The sequence below is a fragment of the Acartia tonsa genome, chromosome 8 (assembly GCF_053477335.1).
Source record: "Acartia tonsa isolate MP-2025a chromosome 8, ASM5347733v1, whole genome shotgun sequence".
Taxonomy (NCBI): domain Eukaryota; kingdom Metazoa; phylum Arthropoda; class Copepoda; order Calanoida; family Acartiidae; genus Acartia; species Acartia tonsa.
This window is the reverse complement of record NC_137267.1, coordinates 17,681,774-17,700,172: the sequence shown is the minus strand read 5'-3', so window position 1 is coordinate 17,700,172 and position 18,399 is coordinate 17,681,774. Positions and strand designations below refer to the sequence as shown.

The 18,399-nt window shown below is 34.0% G+C and overlaps 1 protein-coding gene across 1 annotated transcript in view; it reads right to left on the bottom strand.

Annotated features, from left to right (window-relative positions):
- Window positions 1–18,399, bottom strand: part of Pbp49 (proximal sequence element A Pbp49) — a 168,512-nt gene that overhangs the window by 129,757 nt on the left and 20,356 nt on the right. The window lies entirely within an intron of this gene.

The window sequence follows — 18,399 nt, the reverse complement described above, 5'->3', positions numbered from 1 at the left end:
AATCCAGTAAATGGTTTAATTCAAAATATTCATTGTATAGGACATGCTTACTTTTTTCATTTATGATAGAGTTGCTACACTTTAAAACTTTAGTAAGCTTAAATAGATTTTTAAGGTTTAGTCAAATGGTTAAGATTACTAATTCTTCTTAGGGGGATTTAACTAAGGTCAATATAAAGATTCACGAAATTGCTAAACATCTTCTTCCAGCGAAACTGTTTAGGTCATCAAGGAAGAATTTGTCATCATTTTGGGTGTGAATATGATTTAGCAACGACACAAATCGATAATTCGGCCCCACTTTTATACAATAAAATATACTTGATATTTATGAATTGGAGAAAAGAGAATTTTGTAAATTTTTCTTAGCTTTTTAGTTGTGAAACTACAATAATATACTTTGTATGTCCGTCCGGCCGTAACTATATAAGAGAAATATTAATTTCTTGACTGCTATTTAGGATAGACAACTGAATTTTTGGTGATGATTCCCTTTACAAATAAGCTTTAAGTAAATAATTTACTTGTTCGGTCGACCTGTAGATCAAGCTTCAAATGACCGTCTTGTGGTGATATATATTAGGAAGGGGAAAACTTTGTAGATATGATAGGCCGTTATTGTCCTATCTTTCTCTAAGGAACGGACTACCCGATAATTTTTTACAAAGAATAAATTGTGATGCTTTCATCAATAATTTCAATATTTTTATGTTTTCAATGAACATTATTCATCTTAATATCACGTTTTTGTAAAATATAATTATGTAATGCTTTAAGACAAATGCAATTACGTAAAGAATTTTTCTTAAAATTTAGGTTTATAAGACTAGGTTCCTTGATAAAGGGCAATATTTGGTAAAACCTATTTAAGAAAATGATTATAGGGATACTTGAAAATGGATATAAGATTTAAATGGATATATTGACAAGAGAGATAACTTATTTATTGGTAAGTTCGTTCATACAGTATGACGGGAGGGGACGAGGTAAAGGGTGTGGAGGGGGGGGGGGTTTCATTACTTTAGCCAGCTGCGAGCTTCCCTTTTTCAGAGTACATGAAAATCATCCAAATAATAAAATTTCGATTTATTCATATGGCATATACATATACAGTGTGTTTTCTTTTATGAGAACTTTTTTGAAAGCAATTTTACCCCACTTATAGTTATCAGAATTTAAAGGGCGAATATAGGTTGAATATGATATGGGCTCAAAAAAAACCGTGCCATTCCATAGATTATATATAACTTAAAGATATTGACATATCTAATTGTATAAGTCTGTTTATAGCTTATAACCTGTCAAACTCAAGATAATATTATGTAATTAGTGTGGTTCCCTAAGAACTCAAACACCCTAGCATCACACAAGGCTTCGTGGCAAGGTTGAATTAAAAAGCTTTCGTTAAAGGATAGTCGTAATAACGTGGAAACCAATAAATCAGGGGTAAATATACCCATCTTCTACCTTCATACAAATTATATAAAGTAAAATATTTAAAAGTTTAAAAAAACATCAAATAATGTAAAAAGTAAAAAAAAAATAATCGATAAAATTTTCTTGGAGGAAGAATGATTTCAAATCCCTGTTTTTTTAAGGTTCGTGTGTGTGTGTGTTGAAAATGCGTACTTGAGGATATTTATATTTTCCAGAATTAACCAATGATCTTTGTACAGAAAATAAACTTTAAGACGTATTATTTACCCTAGTCAATACTATTGGCGCACTTTTACGCAAATTTATTTTTACGCTTTTTAAAAATTGAATTAAAGAGTATATAATCTAAAATAATAAACATTTAAATTATCATTTAAGATGCGTGCCATTGTAATAGTCAATCAAACTTAAGCAAAATAGTCAAAAAAAAAGTCTTGTAAAGGGCTAAAATAAACGGTTTGTCGTCAATCTGATTTATCATATGTTCAATTGAAACAGAAAATTGCAAAATCTACTAAAGGATTTTTTTGAATTTTTAAATTTGGCATAGATGTTCTAAAAGTATAAAATAGCACCTTTTATATAAGCTCATATCATATTGTACCTATATTCGCCCTTTAATGATTAATGGCTTATTTCATAATTGCATCATTAAATTCTGATAACTATAAATGGGGTAAAATTGCTTTTTAAAAAGTTCTCATAAAAAAAACACACTGTATATTGGCTGTTTCTAGTTTATCTAAGTTTAAATAATTAAAAAGTGAGATAACAATTATTTAATTATTAATCAGTCAATTTTTACTATTTACTTTATTTATCCAATTTGGACAATCAGGGAACTTAAGGGATAAGACAAATGAAGATTAATTGATGTATATTCCCATTGATTATAGACAAAGTTACCACTTTACTAATTTAAATTATTAGTTAAAAGTATGAACAGAAAAATAAGATTAGTAAACTGTAACACAATAATGATATTGATTTCTGTGTGTGTCTATGAAACACATGTAAGTTAGTTTTCTGTTTGTTTAAAGAAATGTATATTTATTTAAGTTATCAATGTAAATTAATCTTGCAATGCAAAAAAAACGACGGTTGGATGTACAGACTTTATTATGCAGTGGCTTTGCTACTAAATTATGTAATGATATATTAGACTTTAAAAATTGAAAGAACTTAAAACTTTACTACTTCAGAAAAGGAAAATACTAAAATTTTTAAAACTGATTATTTATTTTTCTTGACAATATTGAACAAGGAGGGAGAGAACTTTGGGCTGTTTATTACTCTAGTCCCCAAAGTTTTACAATAAAGTTTTTTATTCGTTGGCTTCACAACTTTGGGGTCTTTTATTGAATGCCGATTGGTTGGTTTGTTGAGTTAAGCACTCAACGTTGCAACCAATAATTGTAGTCTTCATATGGGGTAATATTGTGCAACATCAATGGGGATGTACATAAATTTATCAGCAATTGTCTTACCCCTTTTTATCTCTGAATATTGACAGAATTCCTGGAGTTAATTGGATAATTGTTGACACTTTCTTTGCAATTCTAACAAAAGAGGATGTTGGATTATCTTGGCTAAATATTTTTTGGCTATCCCTTAATTGAAGTTAAGTAGTGGCTGCTCCCCTAGAGGCTTATATGGGCACTTTAAAGTGGGAGGGGGGGGGGGGGGGAGGAGGTTAAATAACCATTTCATTTAAAAAAAATTAAAAGTAATTCTTTTTTGGGGTGGGGTGGGGGGAGGTGGGTTTAACAGAAGCTATTTCTCTGGGAAGAGTGGATGTACAATTCTCCATAATACACTAAACCTTTATTTGCTCTATATGAATCTTTACTGTATTATAGAGCCTTTTCCAGTAGTCTGACTATGTACGTAGGTTTAAAAATCAAAAGAGCTATTAAACCACAAAATTATGTTTCTATAAGTTGAATTACTGATTAGTTTAAATTTTTTTTTACTTTTGTATGTACAGAATATGGACTACACGGTGTTCATAGTTGGAACCTGAATTTGATATGGAGTATCAAGACAATCAGTATGTAGCAATAGTAATTCATCAAAACTACCCTCGGCATTAGCGTAAATGATATCGTGCCTGCTTGCTGACGGGTTCAAGTATGAACCACACCGCCTCATACTAGAGACCTACTGTCGCTATGCCCGGCGCGTTTCATTAATAGTGAGATTAAGGGGAATGCCTTGGCCCATGAACAGGAGCAACATCTTATCATGTACAGTTATGACTTCCAGAGGTTAGTTGTCTGTTATATGTTACTTAACCTAATATCCTTGGGCTATCCAAATACAAGATTATATACATTTAAATTTTGCATTTTAGAATTTGCCAACAAATTCCCTATCCATAAGAATTGTAATAGGTTTTAAAACGTTGACACAGTATTATAATTCCATAGAAACAGTTCATTTACGTTTTTTTCCTAAACACAAATGCATTTCATTTTTTCTAAAGAGTTCAGTTCAAGCTCTTAGTTAACTCAATAGTCTCTTTTAAGAGACACTTATTAGGGTTGACCTACCATCTCTAAAAAAGAAGACACTTTTATTTAGATTCCATGTTAAAGATCATAATCGTCCAGATGATGCCGAGATCTTTTAGCACAAACAAATACACATCTATCTACAAATATTATAAAGTAGTAAGAGTTTGTTGTCTAAAGCTAAAGATCTCAGAAAATGCTAGTCCGAATTGGTTGTAGGTTATGTCTTGTAGTAGTTTTAGGCTATTTTTGGGCCTCCATTGCCCTCTTATTATAACTGTTAAAATATTTTCAAAATTTACGGCATTTTATATGTGGAAATTTTCATTTGTGCCCTTGTATTATTTGTTGAGTTTTGCTTTTGTAGATGTTGTCATCCTTGTTTTTAAAATAATGCAAACTGTGGCACACGCATATATTAAACAAGTGTTTCTATAAAAATCACAATTTTATTACAACTTAAATTAAGAAGGTATTTGTCTTCTAATTATATAAAGTAGTAAGCTTTTTTCTGTCAGTAGCGAAGGATCTCGCTAACCACTGAACTGATATTGTTCTCCTTTACAGTGAAGCTTCTTAAAGGTCCTAAGGATGGTTTTAGATTTTTTGCCCTTTGAATATAAATCCCCAGGATGCTAGGGGCGCAGCCGCTAGTATATTAATAAAGCTATACAAGAAGAAGCCTTTTTTTGTCATGAACAACCAAATCTGTAAACAGAATTCGAACAGACAGACACACAATAAATATATTAATAAGTAGCCAATTCTGAACTAGTTATCATGGACAACATATATATTTTTTTCAACAGTTTTATTTTAACATTTGCTTTACATCCACGCATTTTCCCCTGAAATAGCTCCCATACAGCAAGGGTAGGTATAGATATTAAATACAATTGTAGATATAGTTATTATACAGTAAAAGAGTAGAGATACTTATAATAAAGTTTAAGGATATCTGTCTGTTTGTTTGAAAGTCTGTCTGTACCAAAGGATTTCTGTAACCGCTGAACCGATATGATTCTCCTTTAGAGTGTAGCTCCTCCTGGAAAGGTTTAAAATATTTTGGGGGATTACCACCACCTCTACAAGATAAATCATCCCAAGAAAAAATTAACCCCCTCCCCCCTCAAATAGGAAATTTTAAACTTTTTCTTTTTAAAACTATAATTAAAAATGAAGGAGTCGACCTCCCCCCTCCCCTCAAACTCAAGGGCCCCTAGAGGTCTCGAGGGGCGTAGCCGCTAGTAAATATTATTTAGTAAAAATAAAAATAAAACTAGTATTGTAATAAAATGAATGCAAATGAAATTTCAAGTCAGATAGATTTTTCTAAATTATGTACTTAAATTAAGGACTCATAAAGTAACTTTGCTTTTGATAATAAAAACATTTTTGGTTAGCTAAAACATTTATCTGTCCGATTAAATCATATATTCTACTAAATACTTTTCTCTTATTTAAAAAAAATTCATGACATTCAATAAAGATTCACTACATAAAACAAGAGTATGATTTATTTACACCAGCAATTTTGATTTGATAAATATTAATATCTTTGAATACTTTTATCTTTGCCAATTATATGATCTAAAGATTAAACAGAAAGAACAACGCACATCTTAATTCGTTATTTTAAAAATTACTTGTAAATGTTAAATAAGCTTATAAACTTGTCAAAAACAATTAAATCATATTTTTAATGTGAGGTCTTACAATCCCGTAAAAATGATTTATATCTGTAGGACACTAGATTTAAAATAAACAGTAGTTCCTAGGACAAATGCAGGAGTGACAAATGTCGGAGTGGACACTTAACCTAAACTAACATATTTTAAAACATCTTATAGGTTTTTTTTTAAATGCATAATTCTTGCGGGGGTCTTATCTGTATATTCATATCTTAATCTAATCTAACCTGTATAGAAATACTTAATATTTTATACTCCTGCGTTTGTCAACTCCGACGATTGTCACTCCTGCGTTTGTCTACTCAAACGAATGTCACTCCTACGTTTGTCTTGGAACCAAAGAAGGTACAAAGGCACTATTAATGCCATCTGTAGCAGACAACCAGCCTTTTGTTTATAAGTTATAACTATTCAAGTAATTAAATTGTGCCTAATTTTGGCCATTGCACACCGTCAACACTAGCTTTCTGTCATGCATTTGATATTACAGCAGATGTTGTCTTTTTTTCGCTTTTCTCTGCTGCATTGAAAGAATATTTTGTGTATAATTTTTGCATAAGAAACCTAAATGATTACTGACAACATAAAATCATAATTTCTTAGATAAAGAAATTGTAAAATAAAACAGAGGCACTCTAAGATATTTGGGACGGTGTTGGTAACCTCCACCAAAATAATTATAAATCTTCCCAGAAGCTACATTGTAAAGGACAGTTCAGTGGATAGTGAGATTCTTCGGTACAGATTATTTAAGCATAAAAGTACTAGATGTCCTTACAAGCCGACAAACGAACAAACCAGAAAAGTACTAAGAAGGTTTTAACATATATATAATGAGAATAACGCAAGTTCAACAAAATCGTTTATAAAATCCACAGGAAATCACAACTTTTTCAGCATGTTTTGAAAACCCTTAATCTATGATTATTAAAATGGACTACTCAAGATAAGATTAGAGTTAATTTTAGTTCAGCGATAACATCTTCAAATATGAAATCTTAATTACAACATAATTTTCTATCAGTTTTTGGTTCACATTATCCTGCCACCCACCTTCTGCTATAAAGTAATACAATGTTCTTTTGTATGTTATTGTCAAATTTAAAGCATTTTTCACAAAAGCGACTGAACTATTAAGTTTCCCGTCCATGTTTCAGGCTATTTCTCATGGTAGGGGGGGGGGGGGGGGTGAGATGGACCAAATAAAAATAAAAGGACATTACAATTTTGCAAAAAAATAAATGGCAAAAACACATTATTATTAGTCCATCTGTCTGTCAAGCCTTATTTCTTATACAAAATTAAAATCAATCAAAAGGTCAGTTCGGAAAGGGTAAAAAGAACAAGGATAACAACATTCATAAAATCGTAGGGCAAAACATATTATATAGCAGATTTTTTTAACAAAATAGAAATATAACAAAAGATTGGTAGTTGGATGATAAAATAGTCGTCATAGGCCTTGCAAGTGATTCTTCCATTTAGTAAGATTTCTCTATAAAGTCAGAATTCTGTATCTAAATAGTTTTAAAATAGAGTTTTATTTTGTTAGACATTATAGAGTTGCACTTATCATTATTAGTTTTAAATCGATAAAACATTTCTAATGTCTCAAAACCCTAAAAATACGCAGTATAAAATATGGAAAAACTTCGCCTTAATAAAATTTGATACATGATAGAAGGATAAAGGTCGTGTTTACATTGAGATGTATAAGGAAATAAGGCAAAAATGTAATTATACAGGGTGAGTCAAAATAAAATACGCTAGATGATAAATCTTTATCGATTTAATATCCTCATATAAAAGTAAAAGGATCTCTGTTTTTACCGAAGAATCGCGCACCGCTTTACCGATTTAGTTCTCCTTTGCAATGTAGGTTCTAGGAGGGTTTTAAAAACTTCCTTCTTAAAACTAAAATAAAAAAACGGAAGGGTTGTCAAATTCAACCGTCCACCACCGCAATTGCATTGCCACTAGAGGCCTCTAGGGGCGTAACTGCTAGCATAGTTAATAGAATAATGGCCGTCTAAAGTTTAAGATCTCGGTAACCATTGAACCGATAGCAAATTCGAGAAAAAAAGCACACATTTGCTTCTATATTTGTAGCATTGTATTGTGGTAGGCGGGTGTGAACGCCCCATATTAAATTAAAAGAGCTGTCTTCCCATTTTTTCATCTACCTAATGGTTTTAAACACCCTTTCTGGACGTAATTGTCATCATTTTTAAAACAAGATACAAGTCTAAAGTTTTTCCCTCTGTAATAACTGTTACAGTGCAGTTTATACAGGTTAATTAGTAAGCAAATTATAGAGCAGCTGTGCAACATATGATTATGAACCCTATCATATTCCTTGTTAATTGGACATATTATACATGGTGCACTATGTTCCAGAGAGTGACAAATAATCGTTTTTTACATTTTGGAAAATACACTTTTAAACAATTGTTTAGTAATATACACAAGTTTTTGGAAATAAAGCCGAAAGAATTAGCTCTTTACTATGAAAAATAAAACTTTTATGTGTAATTATACCAGAGGTATGGAATTAAGTTCCTTTTCATCATTGTTAACAACTATTTTTAAGGTCAACTAAACTACATTTCAAATCAGTGTGGACCCTTTATTTTCAAAGCTATTTTTAAGAATTATATATTTTTGGAATCAGTATGTAATAATTTATACGTTTAGCCTTTAAAAGAAGTCAAATCTCCATTTTTTGTTGTAATTGTAGATGGTTTTCTTAGCCTACCCGATTTCTGTAAAATAGACAATTTTCTTCTAATGAAAATTTTACGTTTGGTTCCAGATCTCTTAAGCGCAAAAGAGCGCAAGCAAATCCTTTTACATGGTGATATTAGATGTATGTATAATATCAGAGAACTTTACCCTGTGTATGCGAAAGTATGCGAAGTTTGTTTTTTTAAGCCCTAAAGATTCTGGGTCTATAAAAAAATAACAATTTTTTAAGATATAAAAGTAATTTTTTTTTTCTTATTTAAAACACATATTCATTTAAACTAAAAGTAAAGAAAAGTTTTAAATAAAGATTATCCCTAAATGTCTAGGCTCTTATCTGAACCATTTTACCTTTTTATTGGGGGGGGGGGGGGGTGCCCTACTTATATCCACATCTGAACCCATTAAAGCTAGAAGTTTAAAAATTTTAATGTCGTTTCCTAGTTCAAATATATATTCTTATTTGATTCGTTAGCATTATTTACTCCCTTCACCCTTTTATAAAGCAACCTTTTTCCAAAGGTGCTTTCATACTTATTTTTAAAAAAACAAGTAGAATTTGTATTGTTTAAGATAGAAAATGCTTCCTTTCAAGTAAATTGAAAATAAAATGAAAGTCTTACATATCAGAGATTTTTAGGGATTAAACAATGGCCGGGAAATTAATGTACATTCCCAATGCTAATACACAAAATTACCCCTTCTATAAATTACAATTAGTGATTTAAACATTTGGACACTCAACTAATAAACCAACCAATCAAAATTCAATAAAAGTCCAGCAAATTGTTATGCCTACAAATAAGAAAACGCTATTTGGTGAATTTGGGGACAATTATAATAAAAAGCCTATTGTCCCCTCCCTCCCTACATATACACACGGAAAATAAATAAGAAATATGCTCATCTGTATGTTAACTTTAAATTAGAAATATAAATTTTGGCGGCGGCGGTCGGCGGGAAAACGGCGGCAGATTTTCATATGATTTCAGTAAGTCATACATACTTGTTAGAAAAGCTTATGTTTAAAATTTGAAGTCTACAGGCCAAAAATTGCGGTCTCAAGAGCTGTTTTAAGATTTCTGAGGGATCAGGACCTGCAGGATCATACCTGGACCCTGAAATTGACTTAAACACTTAAATTTGATATTGGTATGTACTAGTATAGGATATTTTAGTATTTGGTAACTTAAAATGCTTAGTTTAAGGCAAACAAAATATTTTTGCTCTTTACCTGTATGACCATGCCAGGTTTGCTGGCATCTGTGCCAGCCAGGATGGAGATATTTAAAATTTCGCCATTATATTAATAGATATATGGATACTTATTGCTATTTAAATAAAAATTTCATCAAAATTTTAAAATATACACTCTCTATGATTTTTTGTCATTTTTTGGCTTTTCTGGAACACGGTGTGGTGTGTTCTATAATTTCTGTCTAAATATCAATAGCGCATAACTGATTTTACCACCATATTCAGAAAAGTATTGAGGTTATCTGAAGTGTCAGAAGTAAGGTTGTCCCGAAACATATTTATCATTTCAATTTAGCAAGTATGGTGTCTATTTTGTGCCACAATAAAGTCTCGCAATTACGATTTTAACAGCTGTATTAAACTGAGGTGGATTCTAATGTTAATAACCCTTTAATGATTTTATTTAATTTCTGTAGATTTTTTATGCGATTTTGGAGGATTTTTCACAAATTTTTTTAGCGAGCGTCACTGATTTTAGTGAGCTAAAAAGTTTTGAAAGAATCCACCTCTGGTCTCTATGCGGAAGAGAATGCACACCTGTTAGACATGTGTCGACACAAATTAACAATTTTTTAGTCGACATATTTAAAATTTGAGTTGATACGATGGGGTTTTAATTACATAGACAAATCTAGCATTGACTTATCTTAAAACGGATTAAAATATGAAAATGTTAGAAAAACAAGGATATACTAAACCTCAAATATAACAAATGAAAAATGACAGGACATTATTAAGAAGTGTTTTTGATTTTCAACATTGCTAATGTCAAAAAGTTTGACCAACATTTAGGAAAAACCAAAACAAATCTTTCACTAATTTTACTTTAAGTTTAAAGAAAGGTAGAATTATGAGAATTTTGATCTTTATCAAAGTTAACTCTTTTATATCCAAAGTTTCGGCATAGCTCCGGCATTAAATATAGAAAAAGGCTGAAAAATAGCCTAAACCATCATAGGATAATTCTCTTAAAAGCTGAACTCGATCAGTCCAACAATTGTTGATATAATGTTGATTTACAGACAGATCATTGACCTACAGGGATAAGAAAATGGAAGATAAATTAACTTTTTTATATAGATTAATAGTACCCAAAGTCTTTATATGAGATAATACAAGCCTTTGGGTACTAGTATAAAGTTACATTATAATGTTCCCTCCCTCCCTGAGACAGATGGATAGATGGGATGACCTCCGAATTAGTTGCCGAATGTGTACGCAGTTTCCTGAGTGTTTCCCCATCCTAGCTCAATATTTACTACTAGCTAAAAAAGCTTCAAACTTTAAAAAAAATATCAAAATTTGAAAAATTCAAATTTATAATGTATAAATCGTTTATACATTCAAATTTAGATTTTTTGAGGGAAGTTTGAAGATTTTTAGCTAGTAGTAAATATTGAGCTAGGATGAGGAAACACTCAGGAAACTGCGTACACATTCGGCAACTAATTCGGAGGTCATCATAGATGGACATCCTTAAACAGTTAGGGAGTTGAATCCATTTTTATAGAAGCAGAAATATAATCTATGATTATGGTTTGGACCCTCTAAAACTGTAATCTACCCTTCCACTTTCCCCTCTCTTGGTGAAGATATCTTCAACGCCGATACGATTTTTGAAATATAAGATCCACTTTTGTCTCTCTTGTTGAAGATATCTTCACCAAGAGAGGCAAACGTGGAATCTTAAATTTCAAAAATCGTATCGTTGTTGAAGATATCTTCACCAAGAGAGGGGAAAGTGGAATCTTACATTTCAAAAATCGTATCGGCGTTGAAGATATCTTCACCAAGAGAAGGGAAAGTAGAATCTTACATTTCAAAAATCGTATCGGCGTTGAAGATATCTTCACCAAGAGAGGGGAAAGTGGAAAGGTAGATTACAGTTTTAGAGGGTCCAAACTATAATCATAGATTATATTTCTGCTTCTATAAAAATGGATTCAACTCCCTAACTGTTAAACTTTGTATTGAAATTAATTAGAAAGACTCCCAAATTGGAGAATAATAGATAAGGAACAGGGTATTATACTTAGCATTTTTAAATGTGTGGTATTTTAGTTTGGGAGAATTCTTAAGGGACTAAAAGTTAATATACATTGCCAATGATGATGAACAAAATACCCTAAAAATTCACATTATTGGTTGAAAGTTTTGGACACTACAGTTGATCCAATAAATAAAGTACCAAAAGTTTTTAGCAGACTAATAAGAGAGACTGAATATAAAACTTTGGATACCATAATAATTTATCGTCTATTTCGACCCCCCACCCTTTAGTTAAAATCTTTATTAAGATCTGGTGAGTATAAAATTATGAAAAATTGATCATTAAAATACACGCAAGTTTTACACGATTAAAATATTTGAATAATTTTCCAAATCCTGGAAGGAAGAAAAAACACGAAAAGCAGGAGTTTTGGGGAAGATAATAGCAAAAAAAGCTACTGGTATATTTTTGGAGTTCAGGTTTAAAAAAAAACAACTAAAAATAAGAATGCAAGACTGACTCTGTAAACAAATCATGTCAACTTTTAGATAGCTATGTATTTGGGGAATGGGTGGAGGGGGGGGGGGGCGTATAAAATTATCAAACTGGGGGATGTAAACCCTTTATTCCACAAACAAGACCAACCTAGAGATGCCCTGAAAATAAATCCGTTTCTATACTTACCTTCAGCTACTTCAGATCCTAGAAAATGTGCACATTGTATGGACATATATACAAAGCCACCTGTCATTAAATTACACATTAAAGACCCATTTTAGCCAGAAAAGGAACATACAAAAAAGCACAACAAAAAGTTTTTAAAATGAGGTCCTTTAAGCATACATTTAAAACAAGGACGTTTCTATAATTTTTTTTGCTATTAGGCTTGTGGTTTGCTTATAAGCGAAAGGAATGAAAAAATTTATTCTATAAGCTGCAGCCCTGATTGCGGCTGTAGCTGAAGCTGCCGAGCCATGTTTTAATAACCTTTATGTTGTTAATTGATTCTTGTAATTTACCAAAATGGGTGCCTTCCCTAAAAGCTCCTTTTTGAGCTCAGAAAACCCCCCTCTCTATTATTTTTGAAAAAAAAAGGAAAAAGATGAGGAAGTTTGGGGTTAATTTTTTGTTTTTCTTTATTTCTTTAGGTCAGATTAAGTTAAGTTATTTATAGGTACTGGGTAGCCCAGCAGGGTGAGACCACTCCATGTGTTGGCCCTTATTTTCAATTTATTAATGCAATATGCATAAAGAATTATTGCAAGGTATTGTTGATGGAACTTGATGCAGGCTGGATGGTGGCTGCAGCTTTATAAATTGTTGACTGCATATAATTTTAACGTTCTCAGCAAAATATAGATTAGTTTTGTTAGAAGAAGTATTAGGTACAAATTGATTTAATGGAAGATTTTAAAAAATAAGCAGGTTGTAGTATGCAGCAGAAATATAAAATTCCAAAAGTATCTGTAACTTACTTTGTCTGTCTGTCCAATATTTAGATATAGCTAATTAGAAATTCTAAAAAAAGGTAAATATGCTTTTATGTTATGAATTCATTTTTCAATAATCATATACTCTTTAAATCACTTTGTGCGTCTGTCCAATTCATTTCTATGATCCCATAACTTACTTTATTCGTCCGTCTGTTGGGGGTTCTTGTTGTCTCAACCATGACACTTTGGTTGAGCTTGACTTCCGAATTAGCGGGAAGTTCACGAGATCAGTTGGCGAACATACAAACCCCCAATACCAGGAACCATCAAGTTTCAACAGCAGGTTTGAATATAGATTTATTGATGAAATTATTTCAAAGACCTGAAATTACAATATCAATTAGTTCATAATTCCAGTTATTTATAACCACGTAATCTTATTTGCTTTTTAAAAATCATTTTTCTCTACGGTAAAAATCTTTGGAAACTTTGGTTTTAAAGGAAAATTATTTGGTTTAATAAATCATTGTTAAATGCAAAAATAAAGGCACATAAAAATTACTAAAACATATATTAATCATAATTAAGTTTCATGCTTAGCTGGCTAAAGCCTTTTTTAAAACTACATATAATCGTCCTATACACCATACTTCCCAATAAAATTAACAAATTCTACCTGAAGCTCTTATGGTTTCAAATCCCTGATATACTAGGGTCGTTCACACACTACGAGACCAATGATAGGCCCAATTCTGTTCTCCGAAATCTTCACACTCTCATATCTCATTCAAAAGTAAAGAACGTGCGCTTCAAAATAAACAAAACAATCTATGCCGCGCCACATTATGAAAGGAAAGCCCTAAAAGACGACATTTGCGCTTAGTTTTCGGTTAATGATAAGGAATTTAATTTCGAACTTGATAAACACAAAGCTTCCTCGAAAAGAGGTTAAGACACACCCCCCGTTTGAAAGTCAAATTAACTTCCTTAACGAGATTCAAGGTTTTTTTGCGCTGAGCACTAGCAACATTTCTCACTAAACTCAACTCACCATAATCACATGAGAATGGCCACATCCCGAAAACGTGACAATTTTGCTCCTAACTAATGAAACCCCGTGAAATGCATACACAATATTATACTCCTCACTAGGACTCATAATACCTCACATTTTAGGATAGAAGGATGGGGATTGGTTTGTACCATACAACATTCCATGCACATGACAATCACAAGATCACATACACAATCCTAAAATAGATAATCCTATTAATCATGATGTTGTAATATAACAACTATACTAAATAATAATCATTTCATAATCAATAGGTAATAAATCATTATTATAAATCAATAAGTACCTACGAAATCAGGTTGAAATGTAAATGTAAACAATAATGGTAAAAATAAAACGAAATAAATCTTAGACAAGAAAATTAAGATTTATAGGTACTTAAAACTAAATTGGTAAGCATCAAAAAGAGTAGTAAGAAAAAATTTTTCAAAATCCTTGGGCAGAAAGTTTTTCAAACCTAATGAATAAGAACTGTAATATCTTAATCAACAATAAAACTTTTTAATACTTAAGGAATAGCAAAATAATAATATCTTCGTTAGAATTTTCATCGGAATTATAAAAAAAAATACCAATTTTTCTTTGTAAAAAATATGAGACTTTAAATATGAATTTTCAATCATTCCTTGATCTGAATAAAAATGTTTTACTTGATTGAAATTCATATATAATTTTTAAAAAAATCTGCTAAAAATACTTGATTTTTTTTTCTTAGAATAAATATCGAATCACGCAACCTCGACACATTTATTCCTTTTTGTTAAACTTTTCAGGTAAGTTTTAAAATGAATTGTACTTTTGAAAAGAAATTAAACTCAATAAAATTAAATTTGAGCATATGAAATAGAAGAATATTTAATCGCATTTCATTTGATTCTTATTTTAGGCATAAAAATAGGCATATGAAAAATGTGGCTTTTTACTAAAAAAAATCTCAATTTCCATAAAATAAGAATCAATTATTAATCATAATTTTTAACAACTGCCTGACTGATACAGCATGTTCTTCTAGGGGAGATTTATCTGTCAGTCTGAACAAGACTCTTGCAGTCTTTCTTCCATCCTCAATTCTCGTCACTCGGCCCATCCTCAAACATCTCATCAGCGGATTGGTACTCGTAACCAGAACTATATCTCCGTCAGCTAGTGGCTCCGCCATCTCATCCTTCCACTTGGACATCCGTAATATCTTCGGTAGGATCTCCTGGCGGTAGGCAGTCCAAAACTGGGCAGATAAATCTTCTAACAACTTCAACCTGGAGGAAATTTGGTCCTCCGGTTTCATCGCCACATTGCACAACGGCTGGCGGTCAACATTTCCCAGCAGCTGGCCGGGGGTAATCAGCCGCCAATTCTCCACGTCGTTCGCAGCTTCAATCGTCAATGGTCTGCTATTCATCAATTTGCTGACCTCCGCCAACAGCACCAGGAGCTCGTTGAAATTAACAGAACTATTCACCAACTTCTTGGACAGCAATCTCTTGGTTAATCCCACCATTTTCTCAGCTTGCCCAATGTAATGGTGGGCTCGGGCCGGGATCTGAGACCAAGAAAACTCAACCTGGCTGCCCAACTTCTGCTCTAAAACTTTGCGAGCACCGGATAATTGTGTGCCCATGTCGCTTACTATGATCTTCGGCAGACAATGAACAGCTTCCAACTTGCGCAGGGACAACAGGATACTGCTGGTATCATACTTTTCCAAGGCATCTAACCATAACGCCCCTGAGAACCTGCAGACCACCACGAACACCCACACCTTCTTCGTTGCTGTCTGACTCCTCGTTTTGGCGGCAGCTCTCCTCGTAACCAGCGGACCCATCAGGTCGACTTGCACAGCTTCAAAAGGCCTGCTCGGGACCAACTTGTCAGGTAACACGTCCTTCATGGTAGCACGACATTCCTTAGCCCTCTCAACACTGCAGGGCCAACACTTCTTCACTTCCATGATGGCCAACCTCCTTGCCTTCACAATCCAGCACCAACGGCGGCTCTCAGCTAAAGTTCCACGGACACCAGAGTGAAGCTCAACATGCGCTTCTCTCATAAAAACAGCAGCTAACCAATTACCAGGCTCCAAAATTATTAAACCTGGCATGTCTTCAAATATCATTTTACGGCCACCAGTAATGGCGTCAATGACTGGCTCTCCACGACCAACCATTTTAAGTATTCTCATCTCCCTGGTCACATAATTTCCTCCGGGACCAACGACAGGCCAGGTCAATGATACTTCATGCACTAATGGATTTAATGACGCATAATTGCCTTTAGCGTCATTTATCCACTCATCCTCTTGGCTTTGTGACACAATGAAAAGTTCCGCCGCCGCCATAAAATTGTACAAAGACGGCTTGTACACAGAATCTGCGGCTGCTACATGACTACCAGCGGCTGTAGTCTTACCTTCTTGTCTGCTCTTTAGCTTCTTCAACCAGGTGTTCGCAACTTGCAGGACAGCTGCCATAATACGTTTGGCCTGTCCAAATGATCTCCTGTGCTCAAACCTAAAGACATCTTCAGCGGCTTCTCCGGCAACTTTCATTGAACATAACTTAACCATTTTGGTATTCAACTCCTCTGGGGGTAAAACCTGCTTGACTTCTTCGGCAGTTTTCACCGGCCACGCACTTTCATCCTGGCGCAACCATTCTGGGCCCAATCTGTACCTGGAACCTGGTCCCAAATCTGATACCTTGCAGGTGCTTCTGGTGCCCAAATCTGCAACGTTGTGCGTCCCCGGGACCCACCTCCAGTCATCCTTGTTGGTTGCAGATTGAATTTCTCCAATACGATGAGAATTAAATGTGTTCAGCATAGCACTGTTGGAAACTATTTGTGATAAAACACACGATGAATCAGTAAAGTACATCACTCTGATAATATCAAAGGGCAGGGCATCTCTGACGGACTTTGCCAACCTTGTGGACATTTGGCATCCCATCAACTCAAGGCGTGGAATTGACTCACACTTGACCGGCGCAACTCTTGACTTGGTGGCTAGCAGAAACGTTTCAAATCCTTGTCTAGTTGGCCACCTCAAATATGCATTAGATGCATAAGCCTCTGATGACCCATCCGAAAACATCATCAAGGATGGAAGGCCAGTTGGTTCATCCGGGACCACACAACGGTCAAACTCCAATTTAGCGACCTCAGCTCTGTCCTCCAGCGACTGAACAAGTTCATCCCGTAGACTTTTTGGAATGAAATCTTGCCAGCCCAAATTCAGCAAACATGTTTTCCGCAGGACAAGTTTAATTCTCAACAGAATAGGGCTGCAAAGCCCGATCGGGTCGAAGGTTTGGGCGGCGAACCTGTGGACCATCTTCTTTGTCAGATTCTCGTCCAAGGCGTCCTGGAGGTTGTACAAATCAGCATCCTCTTTCACCTTCCTTCCCTTGACTTTACCATCTTGGTTGACTCTTGTGGCGATGGACAACACATCGGTGGCTGGCTTCCATATCAGCCCGAGAACCTTGGTAGGCTGGCAATCATCTCCAGAATAAATGACTTGTTTGAAGGAAAAACTACCTTTGCCGATAATCCTGTCGGCCTCTTTCATCATCTCCTTGGCTTCTGGCTTCGATCCTGCTCCCGAAATAACGTCATCTATGAAGCTGTGCTTCTCAAGCTTGACTGCAACTGGAATCTGAGGTAACTTGAATTCCTCATCAGGGTAGGTAGGTATTTGTGGCTCCTTCCATAACTCAGGTTTAGCAACAATTTCACTACCGTTTATCTGTCCCTCTCCATACATCTCCTTGACCTCTGCTTCACTCTTTCCGCCGAACAGGCGGGACGTCAACTTCAGGGCTGTAACTGCCAAGTTTCCCGCAGCCAACTCGCCGAAATTCACAACTTTGGTCAGGTAAATTTCAAGTGGACCATCTGGCGTCGGGGAAAATAAAACTCTCTTCATCTGGCTGTCAAACTCTGTGGCCAGGATGGAGTTATAAAACTTGGAGATATCCGCGGTTATACCAACCTTGTAACCGCGGAAAAGCATCAAATGATAAAAAATCTTCTGCATTGGCGGCGGGCCTCCCAGCATTATGTTATTAAAACTGGTACCCTTGAACGTCAGAGAACTATTTGCACACAATCGCATGGGTGTGGAACTTGAATCCTCCTTGAAAGCAACCACTATTGATGAACAAGACTTAGGTCCTTCATACTGCAATTCTTCAGGCGTGGCTTTTTGAAAAACGCCTCTTCTTATGGCGTCGTTGAATACCTCCACATACATTCCATAGGTACC